The following is a 14,493-nucleotide window of genomic DNA, read 5'->3' on the forward strand; positions in this document are numbered from 1 at the left end:
GCAAGGGAACAAAGTCCTATGAACTTTTCAACACTGATGCTTCCATAGCCCAAATCCAAGATATTATTTCTCTAAAGGTGCCTTAAATTTCTTACAAAGTCAAAGAAACTTGGCCCAAGAGCTATTGCTGCTGCTTTGCCTACAACAATAACTATTTTCTAGCACGAGTGCAGTCCTGCAGTTCAGGTTTCCAAAACCCCCGATCAGGGAGATGCTAAACAATACTGTAATCCCCAGAGAATTCCTGCAGGAACTGGTATTTGAACACTTTAAAGCAGAACATTTCTCTTTATCCACTTTCTAAAGTTTTCCGAATACAAAAAAAAAAAAAAAGTCTGGCAATCATTGACTGATGAAAGCATTTTGCCTCTGGCTAATCCAGTTTATAGAAAAGATGGCTGCTTTGTGATCCCAAATACTTCCATGGATTGTTACACTAGCATTTTATTTTCTTCCACTCTGGCAGAGTGAAACTCTAGAATTCTACTTCAGGCTACTGATAAAGTCAGCTTCTCCCCCTGCTTATTGACTGATCACTGGAGCAAATGGCTCTCTAATAATTTTAAAGAATCCCCCGTCATGGCAAATGGTGTCAAAGAATTGTCCCAGAATTTCGTTCTATTAGGACATGAAAATACAACCTAGAAGGATGATTAAATCTTCTCTCTTCCTAGATGGCTTAAGGTACCACCGTAAAGAGAGATACCCTAAGCTGGGTATCTGTTCAACCTTCCAGAGTAACCAAAGCAGCACTATTTTACGTAAGGGTTACAGAAAAATAGCATATTTCTCTTAGGATGTCTATGGCTTTCCTTGTTTTCATCACAATGCTTATCTGAAATCATTGCAGAGGACCACAAGCACAGGGAATTCCTGGGAATCAATTCAGAAGCTGTAACACAGGACAAAATGACTGAAGTAGGTTTTGCTCTTGCATAAATTAGTCGTCCTAGATTCCTTCAATATAGAGTGTGGACGCAGGCCTCTCATCCAGTCCTAGCTTGTGATGAACTTCCTTCTGGAAGAGCCTCTCTATTTTTTTTTTTTCTTTTTTTTGGCCCACAGAGGACACACAGGGTTAGACAAAAGACATACCTCAGAGAGCTAATCTTGAATTATGTGGATCCTCATCTTACAATGCAGCTAGATTTTAGAGCCAATGCTTGGCTTGGCCAAGAAACAGCATTCCTGAGGAGATGGAAGCAAAGGTGAGCAGCATGAACCAGAGCAGCAAGGGCCCTTTATATGCATAAAGAGGCCATGGGTGTTTCCAAAAGCATAGGCACATGAAGCCTATTAAAAATTAGGCTGATTAACACACCCAACTTGCAGGAGATACATTTCTTAATCCCTGGTAAGGCCAGTCTGCTGTTGAAATATTAAATACCTTTGTAGATTTGGTCCAACGTCTTAGAGGTTGAGAACCGCGCTTCTCCGACAGACTACGTGCTAACATGGCATCTGCTCAGTTGCCAAAACCTGAGCTCGCGGTGGCAGCCTCTGAAGCACTAGGAGATGCTAGCAGTGTTGCTGGTGTGCCGTTACGGCAATGGAGCTTCAAAAAGCTCTTCTCTCAGTAGGCTCCTTTCTGGAGGGATATATTAGCAGTATATTAGCTGTAACGGACCTTTATTGTCATCTGTAATATAGGGATGACTATTTCTACCCTCTGTTGTTTTAGTCTATGGTTTATAAGCAGCTTGCTTTTAAGGAGCAAAATTGCAAATGTTCCTATTCATACATTTGGAGCAACTTTAAAGTAGAATAAGCATCTTGCTAATAATATTTTATAGACAGTATTCAATGTGAATGTCAGGGACACTCTGAATGTCAGGGAGCAAAAATATAATAGACTCATCTTTACAGGGAGAGAAGGGAGTGGAGAGACACAAGATCAAAATCTGAGTCAGTGGAATGATGCAGAAATTGTTCAGAAAATGTCAACTATTTTTCTTGGGATGTACTAAGCATGTAGATTTTTTCTACTCACGGGGGGGTTGGTGGTTTTAGGGAGAGGGGTTGGTTTTGTTTTCCTCGAAACAGGAGTTTTCTTCCTTCTGGATTATACAAAAACTGAAAGAGTTTGCAGTTTTTGAAAACTGGAAACCCAAAAGACTTGTAAGAGAAACACCTCCATAGCATGCTAGCTCTTCATTAAAATTTTTGGTTGGGGGTGGGGAAGCCCCTAAAATGCCATTGTCAGAAATATGTTGAGCAACTTCATGAGGTGAGTGCTTGGGAAAAAGTAATCAAACACTTATACCCTTAGTGACAGAATAAAAACTTGAAAGGAACAATACTGAAACAGCCCTTGGATGGACAATAGCAAGAGCCTAGATAAAGAGAAAACAGTGGGCTTGCAGGACAAAGTATTGGCCAGAATTTCTCGTGCTTCTCAGGGACACATCTAGGAGGACAGAGAGTTAGGTTGTGTTAATAAGGGCTTATAGCTGACCTGCTGACACCTGGGAGAAGGCATTCAACTGCCCACAAATCTGTGCAAGCTATTAGCTACAGACAGGGAGAAAAGTCTTCTTAGCTATAAAAAAAACCTTCGGCCTTTTATTCAGGAAAAAAGAAAACACCAAATACTACCCAGAAAAAAAAGAAAAAGTTTTCCATTGGGGGCGGGGGGGCGGGGTAAGAAAAAGTCAAGTTTGGTTTTTGGTTTTGGTGTTGTTTTTTTTTTTAAATTCCAAAACTTCCTGCAAAGGATTTTCTCAAAACACAGTATTTCAACAGGAAATTTCCTACCCACTGAAGCGTGATCAAAGAGAAGCACCATTTTACAGATAAAGTCCCCATTAATGAAACAGTAGGGAAAGACTACAAAACCAGAGGTTATAAACATGAGTGATGGGAGGCACTATTTTTGAATTCTCAGAAGGAAATAATGAGGACAAGCTCTCCAATGAAACTGAGAAAACCAAGGTGAAAACCAAGTTCCAGGGAAAACATCTTGGTAGTGAGATAAGGCACCTGCCCATCTTTGTATCCAGCTTTGATATCCCCAGATGAGCGCATACTAAGACAAAGCAATTTCGCAAAGTCCACACTGAGAACATGATCTGCTGTTCTAAAACTAGTGGGCTCTACTACACCCTTGAACCCATTAAGAACTGCTGCAAGAGCCCCAGTAAAAGAGTGGATGATCCATCACGTAGTGCATGTAGCACTGCATAGAAAAAGACTTAAGAAGCACTCTGGAGAGAACAAGCCTGCACTGGAGGGGAGATGGACGGGGCGGTTTATAAATCCTTTTCCTCTGTAACTTCTGTAATTAAGCAGAACACATTGCTCATTCTCATGATTCAAACATAATCCTGCTGTTGTCTTGACTGTACAGGATTTGCAGACTCTAACTGTTTTAATGACAATGCACCAAAGAAAGCTTTTTCTTTGCTTTCACAGACAAATCCAGAGTCCGCATCAGGAGGGAAAGAATCCAGTGGTGTGTGAGGGATTTTGGCCTTATAATTATCTTACCAATTCTAGTAAATTCTTTTATTTGAATTTTACTTAAACAGCTTTACAGCTGGAGCTAAGGCCAGGGCAGGGGGGGTGCGTGTGTGCAGGGTGGAATGGAGAAAGAAAAGGAAAAAAACCGCACCACATTTTCCATTGCAAAGAGATGCAGAAACCCTTATGATACAATGCAGCTTCACTAACTCCAATATATACTTTCAGACATGCAGGTATATATTAGAAAGTAGGTACAAAGAAAAAAAAAAGAATGACAGCACTCTGCCGTCTGCCAGTGCTAGCCTATGCTAACAGATGTTCATGGTATCAAAGGAAAGTAAAGCCCTGGACAGGTACTTACCATCCCATTAATGGTTCTCCTGAACTCATTTTATCTACCTTTTCCAGACCAGAATGAGTTCTGCCCTTTTCCCTTCTCCCTAACTTTCAAATGAGCCAACTAAGCCTGGGCGTTTGTTGATTTGGGGTATTTTGGTCAGGCTCCTTAAGTCCCATAGCTCTGGGATTCCCACAGCAGCAGCAGCTTCCACAGAAGTCTGCCCACCTCCATGACCGGTTGCCCCCTCTGAATGATTGCAGTATCCGTGAGGGGGGGGTGGAGGAAGGGTCTGTCTTCTATGAAACACTGGAATAAGCTGCCCAGGGAGGTGGTGGAGTCACCTTCCCTGGAGGTGTTCAAGGAACGTGTGGACATGGCACTGCGGGACATGGTTTAGTGGGTGTGGTGGGGTTAGTTGATGGTTGGACTTGATGATCTTACAGGTCTTTTCCAACCATAGTGATTCTGTGATTCTTAGTTGTGCCAAACCATGAGAAATTTCAGAAACAGCACGTGTCACTGAAAGACGGGTGGTAAGCACTGATGTGCTTTGAGACCTTCTGTTAATTCCTGCAGATGTTCTCTCTCACTACATGGACATAAATTGTAAGATCTATTTACTGGGAATTCCACCTATAGGACAGCCTATCTTTAATAACACCCATAATCCGTGGTCAGAAGAGAAACTTTTCTTCGTGCTTTTCTACACTCTACTGAAAGTACCGAAATAAGGATTTTCCCTTATATTTTTCCTTCTTGCTACACCGCAGAGATGGCAAATCTTTTCCTTACTGAGAGCCAAGAGTTCCTTCTCACACCTTTGTCCAACCACATTTTAATGCCCCTGACAGTGTTAATCCGCTACAGTGTAGAAAGCTAAATACTTACAGGCCACGTGAAATTGGCTGGCAGGCCACACCTGGGCCAGGGACCATGGATTCTCCATCGTTGCTGGCTTGTAAAGCAGATGAGGACTTGCGCCAATGGAAAACGCTGTTTTGTTTCTAAAATGCATCAACAGAAAGTGAAAGATCGGACATCTTTGAGAGCAGAGCACTCTCACTGCCACTGCGAGGAGTTTGCTTGCTGTGGCGCAGTTGTTTAGCAGCTGCACGAATATCGTAAGTAAAATGTATGGCATTATCCTCTCCTTTGAAAGTTGGCTCATTCTGATCAATAAACTATCACAGTTACGATGCACAGAAAAATTTTCTCCCAAGGCAATATCAGAAAGTGATAGGCTCTTTTAAGATCTCATCCCAGATTCTCCATGACTCCACATGAATGCAGGCTGAAGGCAAATATTGATACCGCTAGAAATGTTTTAGACAGTTAAGTGATCCACTTGAAAGATAAATGCAAAGAATTCCTGCTCAGAGAGCGCTAAGGCGCTTAAGTATTATTAGGGAGCCTCCAGCTTTAGGTAACCTGGCTTGAGAAAGCCGCAAGTGATTTTTGGAAGTGCTGAGGAGGTGGCAAACTGTGGGAGGAGATGCGCTCCTGTTGTGATGGCTCTGCAGCCAGCAAGGCAGAATTTCTTACTACACCAGCAAGGGTTTTCCTTGGGAGCGTCAGTGCCCTCCTGCTTGAGAGGGGCAGGGCTTTTGCCCCACTTCCACTGCGAGCCAATACACAGTAGTGCTCGTGCTGCCTGCAGAGACTGCTGAAATTAAGAGAAGGGTTCCCACTGCATTTGGGAGGCTTTGGAAAACCACACAAAGTTGAGGAAACACCTATCTCTTGGAACTGGATAGTGCTAAATGCAAAAGGGATCTCGTACTTTTTCTGCTGATGGCTATGCAAAAAACCTCAGAGTCCGCCGCTCTGAACCTCATTTGTTTGTTCCTCAGTGCACTATAAATTGCGTACTCCTCACGCAGGGCCACTGCATTAACTCACGCGTCATCCTCTGGTGCTCTCCAGAAGACATCAAGGCAATTTATGCACTGAGCCCCAAAACGCAGGCTAAACTTGATTTACCTTCTCTTGTGCCAGCTGCTGATTCAGGATCTCTGCAGCCACACAAGGTGCCTTCTCGCCTGAAGCTCTTCCTACAGGAGCACCGCAGACAGTGAGGAAGGCTGTCCCACAGAGGACTACCCCTAGTACTCCCACCTACTACTACTTCTACCCATTTTAGGAAAGCTGCTTCTTCATTCTGTGCCTCATTTCCTCCCTCTCAGCTCAAGAAATCTCATCTGAAGACAAGAGATTATAAAACGCTTCATACCTGTAATACCCTTTTTGTGTATCAGTACGGCACCTAACACATCAGATCTCAGCTGGGGTTTTGTTTTCATTACAACCGGTACTCCAAGTTGGGCTGATCAACTGCAGAAAACCACAAGCTACTTCCACTTCACCTGAAGATATCTGTAATCCCATGCAAATGAGGGACAGATATATTTGTTTATCTACACAAGCACGGACTTTAAATTCAAAAGAGGTGACAGTAATTCAGATAATACACAACCACTGTGCAAAATTATGTGCTGAGTTGCTGCCATTACTCTTTCACTAATCTGCAATATGCAGAAACTGTGAATTTAATGAGCTTCATAATTATTTTGTTCTCAAAATTCCTTACTTTTTGGTAATGACATTATTTCAAATGATATTTTTTACACCATGTCCCTAGTCAATCATGTCAATTCTCTGAAAGAGGTACCTAAAGTGAAATGGTAAAATCAAGAGAGAGAAGGAGAGGTTGATTTATCTCAAGGACTTTGCACCTTAAATAGTCAGTAAAATATTAAACATCCCTATCAATAACAGGTGGACCATATTATGAGCCTCCTCATAACTGGAGTTCTTAGGAACAAAATGACATCTTCCTGAAAAGGTGTCAAGAATTTCATTTAGTCCTTTTTACAGTGGGGACCATCAATCTATCTTAACGTTTATTGGTGAGAAAATAATTGTCTTTTCTTTTTGGCAATGGTATTTCATTATATGCAGTAGGATAAATAACGACAGTTCAAAGCAAAATAAGATGAAAACGTCCCTGTATTTTTTCCTGGGGTTTCTTTTCTTCTTCTTGTTTAATTTCATGATGAAAAAAAATTTGTAATTAAATTAAGCTTGATTCTGATTTAAATGCGCATCTTAAAGTGAAAGCAGAGAAATGATTTTCGTTTTCAAAGTTGTTATATCCCAATTGATCTTCCACATATTGGCATTATTATCTGATTGTGAAGATATATGCATTTATCAAAAGCTAGAGCCATCTGTCTCAATTCTATGTAATTTAATTACATATTCATCATTTATCTAGTCTGAGTATGTGACATGGGACCCTACTGACTAGCAATTCTATACTTATTACCACTTCACACTGTGTTTGGATGGACACGAGGCTGTCGACTTCCATTAATCTACTTTTGATGTAAAAATCATCATCTTGGGATAAGCCTCAGAGCTCCTGAATAATCAGGCCACATTGCTACGTAAATATAGAGGCACTGGCATTTTTATAAAAAAGCCTGCAGCATTTATTCCTGCTTGTCTTTCACCATCAGTAGGCGGATGTCACCCTGCAGATGCATCTGGGGAATGGAAGTATAAATCTCAGCAGATTGGCACACCTGTGTATGCAGGAACACACTCTCCAAGGGTTACTCTTACACTGCCAAGCGTGACTCTCCTAAATGTGGAGATGGGCAGGAGTTAACAGATGCAAGGAGAGGTTTTCTAACCCAGGAAGCCAGTCACAGTTGCTGGAAGGTCTAGCGTAATTAGAGAGCAGGGGCTGCATCAACCCATTGCAAATCTAAAGGTATTTAACTTCAATCTATCAGAGTAACTTGAAACTGCCAGTTCATTTCGGAACGGACTTTGGAGAGGTCATTGCCTGTACAACAATATTATGAATGCTTGACAGCGTAACCAGCCATCTTCTTGACTTCTCGAGTCGCATAATGCAGCCGTTCCTTTTGCTCCGTATGTGCTTCAAAGGGGAGAGACTCTTGGGGGAGACAGGCTCCGAGCCAGATTCTCCCCGGGCACAAACAGCCGGCACCAGCTGACAGCCTGGACTCTGCGTGCTTCCCCGTTCATCAATTATCTACCGCATTGAAACAAAGATGATAGAGATAACAAAAGATGGTTCATTATTCATGTGGAACTGAACTCTGATTTTGAAAATGAGGTAAAGCGATGGTAACTGCTGCATGGACAATTATTTGTCTACTTCACATGAATTTACTTTGACTGTATCCAGTCCCAGGTTGCAAACTCTTCTTGTGAATGCTGTAGTGAGCAAGCTACCAGGCAAGAGTATGTGCTTAAACCTATGGCTACTGCAGCATACTTAAATAACTAGAATTTGGTTTTTGTGAACATGAATATTCATGCTGGAAATCTCATTTCAAGAATCAGTCTCATCCTATCTGGAAACACAAAGATAGGCTATGATTTGTCTGTCAAAAGGATATATATCAAAACATGTCTCAAACTGCACATTATGCACACTTGAAATTTATGAAGCATCCGTAGGGATGGTAAGAGACAGGATTTTATTCCCAACGGCTAACTATCAGCTCTGCTGCTTTTCAGAAATTGTTTTTCATCACTGTTTGCCCATCAGTTAAATGGGGATGAGAGCACTCACCTTCATCTGCGGATTGCTCTGATCTCTACCAGACAAAAAGTTCTGTATCACAGATCAACACCGGTAAGAACCAGCTCAGTTACGCGAGTGACAGTGACTGATTAACTCACGAGCAGAAAAAAAGGGCTGCAGTTGACAAATACACCTTGTCACTGACCAGAGGTCTGCTTGAACAGTTCAGTGCACTGAGATGGAGCCTAAACTCCCAGGACAGTTGCTGAACCCGCTGGCCAGACGCTCGTAGTGGCAGGCAGTCTCCTTCTGCCGGGATTTGCACAGGGAAAGAGAATGCACAAGTTCATACCCGGTAAATTCACATCCCACTTAATGGATCCTCACCATCTTCATGCAGACAGACCTCATGCTGCCAGCTTCTTTCCCAAGGAGGCACAACATATTTTAGGATGTGGAAGTTGTGACCAGGAAAACCTAAGTGACACAGAAAACAGTGATGGAGCCTGCTCCCAAACCACAACGTGGGAAGCCACGTGGGAATTCGCAACTGCCCTCTGAAAGCATTAGGTCAGCAGTGAAAGCAAAATCCCATCACCACCTATACGAGATGGATCTAAAAACTAGGACTTGAGTCCCAGACAGGAGCATTGCTTGATCACGCACAAGTTGGTCGCAGGCATGTGGCACGACTAGATGCACAGGTATGCGGTGTTTGATCCCAGAGCTCAGACAGAGAAGACAGTGCTACAGGGTAAAACTGATCACTGTGCCCAAAGCATATGGGCTGTTCTTGTGGAAAGCAATGCAGGGCTGCATACAGTCCTCGCGATAGCTCTGAGCCTGTTAATATGTGTGCATGGGGTGGAGGGGCTCAGGGGTCTCTAGATCTGCTGCTGAGAGACCTCAGCTTTGCATTCAGCTCTGGCACCAGAGCAGACGATGCTAGTGTGGGGCTTCTCAGCACCACAACGCACTGTGCAGTCTACAAATGCTGTAAATCACTCGGATGACTATAAAACTGTTACCCACGCTCTTTCTAAAACCAACTTCCTGACCACCGAAAGCCATTAAACACTCCATTGCATCGCAAATTAACTGTAACATTGTGTTCAGGTGCTAGTTTGGATAACTAAACTCCTGTTGCTTTCCTTACTGTATAGGGAAATTGTCTCTTTCTGTATTTTCCCTACCTTACACAGTTCCACTGAATGGTCCTATGCTACCAAATAATGGTTGCATTTACCTCAGCTGTTTAGCTAAATTTTCATGACTGACCAATTTCTCCTCTGGTTATTTAAGGGGGGCTTCACTTACTTTGCAAATTGCTTCCCAGTTCTGACAGTAATAAAGCCTATTCTAACAATTAAAGTATTTAACTCAAAGATCTGGTTCACTTCAGTCAAAGTTTAGCCCACCTGTGCCTGTGAACACACACTGGTTTTAAATCGTCCTTCCTTTACCAAAGTCACAGATTCTAGCAACGAAGCCTCCTGTAACTATGACATTTAGACACACGTCGGTCAGAATTAAGAAGGGAATGTGTGCCTAGTACCACCGGAAAGCTGGTCACTTGTAACTGTAACTGCTAGCTCTCATCTTTAATTACAATCCAAAGATTTCTTTCTCCTCTTTGCCAAGCATTCCTCTTAGTTCTGATAATTATAGTGAATACTTACTAAAAATTAAGCCACCTACACAAATCTGTCCCCAAAATAAGTGCTGGAAGCAAATTATAACATCTCCCTCTAATTTCATGCGTATCTGTATCGTCACTAGATTTATGTTCTAATGCTACATTATTACCTATTACCATAGTTGTTAAAACCTTACTTTTCATGCTAATGAAAATGATGAAAGACAGGGGTTTTGACATAAATACTGTAATAAGAACCATATTAATGTGACAGACGATTGCTCCTCTGTGACAGACTACGAAATCCTCTGCAAGAGTTACAGAAGGTTCATTTACATGTCTGCTCATCTATCTCTCCCTACAGGGAAGGCAAGGGACTCATGCTCAATACTGGAGGGGGATGAGAATCAGAAGTAGGATGGCAAACAGGCACAGATAATCATCCTAAAAAGAAATGCATCCCAAGGCATACTTCCTTTCTTAAGTGCCCATAAGCATAAAATGTCAATTACGGGACCTAAGGTCAGACTCCTAAAACCTCTTTTCAGGCACCTAATATATACCTCTAGGCAAAACTTCTAAAACGTAGGACAGAAGCAGCACTACCAGCAAAATGGGATTTGTGCTCCTACACCACATCCTTCTGTTTTGAATTTGCGGCATTTTTCTTTCACCAAGTTTGACATGAGTGTGGCCATCTTCCAGCTGTGCTGCCACCCCAATTCTTTCCACAGCTCTCCTAGCAATTTTCACAGGTTGAATGAGTGCTCTACTTCTGAGAAATACATCCTGACCATCCTCAAAGAGACACCTGGGTAACAGGCTGCAAAGGAGTCAGGACACTCACACATTCCCAGGCATGGATGATCAGGAGAAGGGCACTGAAAGGCACCATGCAGTAAAGACACAGCCGCTCATCAGCCAACTGTCTTTTGGAGTATTGCGTTCCGTCACAGAAAATACAGAAACAATGATGTCATACACCACTGACTCCCTTTTGCTGATCACGCTCAGTTTCACATCAGTTGTGACCCTGCTGATTTCAATCCAACCCATGACTCGGGTTAGGAGATTATAGTTCTACTCCAAGTCACACTGCTACCTGATCTGCTAACGCCACAGTAACTGTGATGCTGCATGACGGGTGCCAAATACAGTCTATTCCATCATGAGACAACAATTCTCCCTACCCTCAAAAAAACTCCTCAAAAACAAAACACACCTACAAAAATCCAACACCCCACAGAATTAAAGAAAATAATAAATCCAGACTTGTTTCTATTTACTTCCCACTAGTAAAACACCTTTCTTAGAGGAATATTTCTTTTCTTTTTAGAGCTGCTCTCCTTGCAAAGAGAAAGAAAACAGTTATCACATAGGTAATTTATTATTAAAACTCTCATTTACTGATAACACGCGAACAAAGATTGGTTTCCCCATTTTTAACAATGTAAATATGGCATCTGTTAGAAGGCTTCTCTAAAGGTTGCTTGTCTTTTCACTTCTTCGCTGTTTCTCTGTCCCCTCTTGCTTTATTTTGATTACCTTTCAGCAAACTTACAGTCATATTAGCATAGTCTTCTACACTTTTAATGTTCACATGTTTGTTCTTCCTTGAGCAAGTGGCTAGGACTGATTTCTAATTTGTGTTGAAAGGTGAATTTACTATTTTCCTCAGCAAGGAAAGTAACTTGAAAAAGAGAGGTTCTCTCTCATCTGTTTCTTATCCTTGAAAAACTAAATGAAGTGAAATTTCCAAGGCTGCTTGTGGCATCACCTTTCACTCTACAGTTTAGCACATTTTGCTTTAGCAGCAGTTCAAAAGTTCACTCTCCTACATCTGACGCCTTCTGCTCGCTACAAATGTCTGCAGTACAGCAAGAAGTTAAACATGTTAAATGATTACAGCACACAGGAATCCACAGACCCCATAAAATCAGCACTAGCATGCTTAAGCTGAAACAGCATCACACAATTCCCAAATACTCATTTCCTTTTGCACCATATGATCAGTTAAAGTTGAAGTTTAGGCTTTGCTGGTTTTCGTCTACTTTCACCAAAGACGTTTGCATTTTTAAGCTTTCCTCTGCAGGGTGCGAGATCTGAAGTTTCAATGTTTGTGAAAGGGAGCAAAGGCAAAATATTTAGCAATAAACTAGTATCTTCTGACGTTCTAGCAAAACCCGCAAAGACTGTCAGTGGAGTTATGAGATGCAATATGTACTGTATCCTTCCGTTGCTCTGAGGGCAAGTGCTGAGCTGCAGATATTGACCCCGAGGCTGTCAGAAAGAGAGGCTTTTCCAGTATGGCTTATGAGCACTATTCGCTCTGTATGCACGACATCAGATAGGTACGAAAGCCCAACACTAAGAGTCTGCTCTTCACACCATCTATGTAGTAACTGTGTCGTGAAACAGGAATGGAAAGCGAGCTATGATTACAGGAATCTGCTCACTCAAGGTCACACAGAACATCCTAACACGTTGGTCACCCAGCTCATTCTGCGGCACTTAACCCACCAGGCCACGTGCCTTGCAAAAGTCGTCGCACTGCCTGTGTTAAATACTGTATTTGTATGGCATCTTTGTTTCTAGTCTTTTTTCGGGTACAGGAGATACTGTCTTTCGTGTCATGCGTTTGCCTTCACTACGGGATGCTGCAAAGTCAGCAAGCTTTGATAAAGCTATGAAGTAAGGACCTTTGCATGACTGCAGGGTTAGTTTGGGACTCATGACTCTTGTGCACTGGGGAACTGAGCCCTGACAATGATTTATTTGTCAGTGCACTATACTGACAGCCAAATCAGCCAGAGAGCAAGTAAGAAATAAAAGGGCAGAGGGAAAATATTTGGGTTTGAAATTGTTCTGAAAATTTCTAATAAAAAATCAATTACAAAACAAAAAAATGTTGTATAGTGTCTAAGGCTATGTACGCTGGCCTCCAGCAAGAGGCAAAGTCATTTATCTTCAAGGCAGTGATCACAGACAAAAATAGGAGTGCCTTTTTTTTTTTCTCTCCACTTGAAAGTCTAGGCAAATTGGGTTGCTAATTTGATTTCACCACTTTTAAGAAACTACTTCAATTATTGGTCCTGTAGGTTTACGATACCAATTTTCAAACGGCTTCCAAGGCTCCCTTCTCAGAAAAGTTCTGTGTCATGAGTTTAAAATTGCAGCTAACAAAACAGCTCAAAAATCACTTAACAAAACAGCAGAGAGGAGGGATGCTGCTTGTGGAAAATTGAGGCCTCAGCAGACTAAGGTTCAGCTCCTCTAACTGAAACATTTAGCAAAGCACCTTCCCAATTTTCAACCACTCTGAGAGCCAACAATATTTTTCTGGGTAGGTACTGACTGCACACTCTTTCAGACACAGACCTGACTCTTCCACGCTCTCTGCTTATACAGATGGGGAAAGTCATGGCTGCTAGCACCTTTTGCAAAATTAGCAATAATAAAACAGCCTATCTTAGCGGGGCAAGAAACCCAGGCAACGCGACTGGTCGCGTTAGCTCATCTCTAAGTGTCTTTCCAGTGTTTTCAGCCTCGCTGCTGAACCAAGCGTGCCGAAGGGATGTTTCTGCTCCCTGCTCCCATCGGGCGTGCTGTACATCCCTGCTGAACACCTTAACCCCTGCTAGCTCCCTGCTTAAGGTCTGTAGCTGTTTAGAAGAAAACACAGGTAGGAGCAATGATGTGAAACTTTGCGTGCCTTTGCTCCTTAGGAAGTCATCCCTTAAAGTTTCCTTGCAGAAGATAAAGTTGTTAGCCTCTTACACTGTTTGCTACCTGTTCAATATTTATTACAGGCCCCCCTACCCTGCCACGGGCTCTCTGACTTGCCGAGAAAGGCACAAAGCTCACTGCAGCCTGACACGGCTGCTGAGCAGCAGCGGGTCCTTCCAACTCCAAACCTGCTCCACAATGTACCACCCTGCCCATCCAGGGGCTCTGCTGGAAATCCCTCACCGCTACCCCAGGAAACCCGCTCCCGGTCCTGTTCAATCTCTGCTCGGCTCTCACTGCTCTTCCTCCTCCATGCTCCTCCCTGTGACAGAGCTTGTCTCATGATGCTCTGGCCAGCCTTTCTACACAGTATTTTTACTGGATGGTTTTCATTTGCTCCGTGACACTAGGAAGGGGCAGGGGGTAATACACTGCATGTATCCTGAAGCTCCCTGGCCTCTGGAGACCCCAGGGTTAGCCAAGACACGAAGACCATCCCACATTTTTAGAGAGCCTGAATCACACCTCAAGTGGATTCCTAACACAGACGGCGGAGATACGCCATGGCCATAAGGAAATGTGTATAGTTACTAGACGTTACACACGGTTCCAGCATAACATCTTTTTTCCAGTGCCACTTCTCCTGCATGCTGTTTGCACCCAGGTAGAATAAAGGGGGCTGGGGAAGGGTTCAGCTAGTGGTATGAGAACACCCATATCTCAGTTAAGAAATAAGGTATTCTCTGGGTTCTGTTGTACATACTCCCT

Source organism: Gavia stellata, chromosome 5 (genome assembly GCF_030936135.1).
Source record: "Gavia stellata isolate bGavSte3 chromosome 5, bGavSte3.hap2, whole genome shotgun sequence".
Lineage (NCBI taxonomy): Eukaryota > Metazoa > Chordata > Aves > Gaviiformes > Gaviidae > Gavia > Gavia stellata.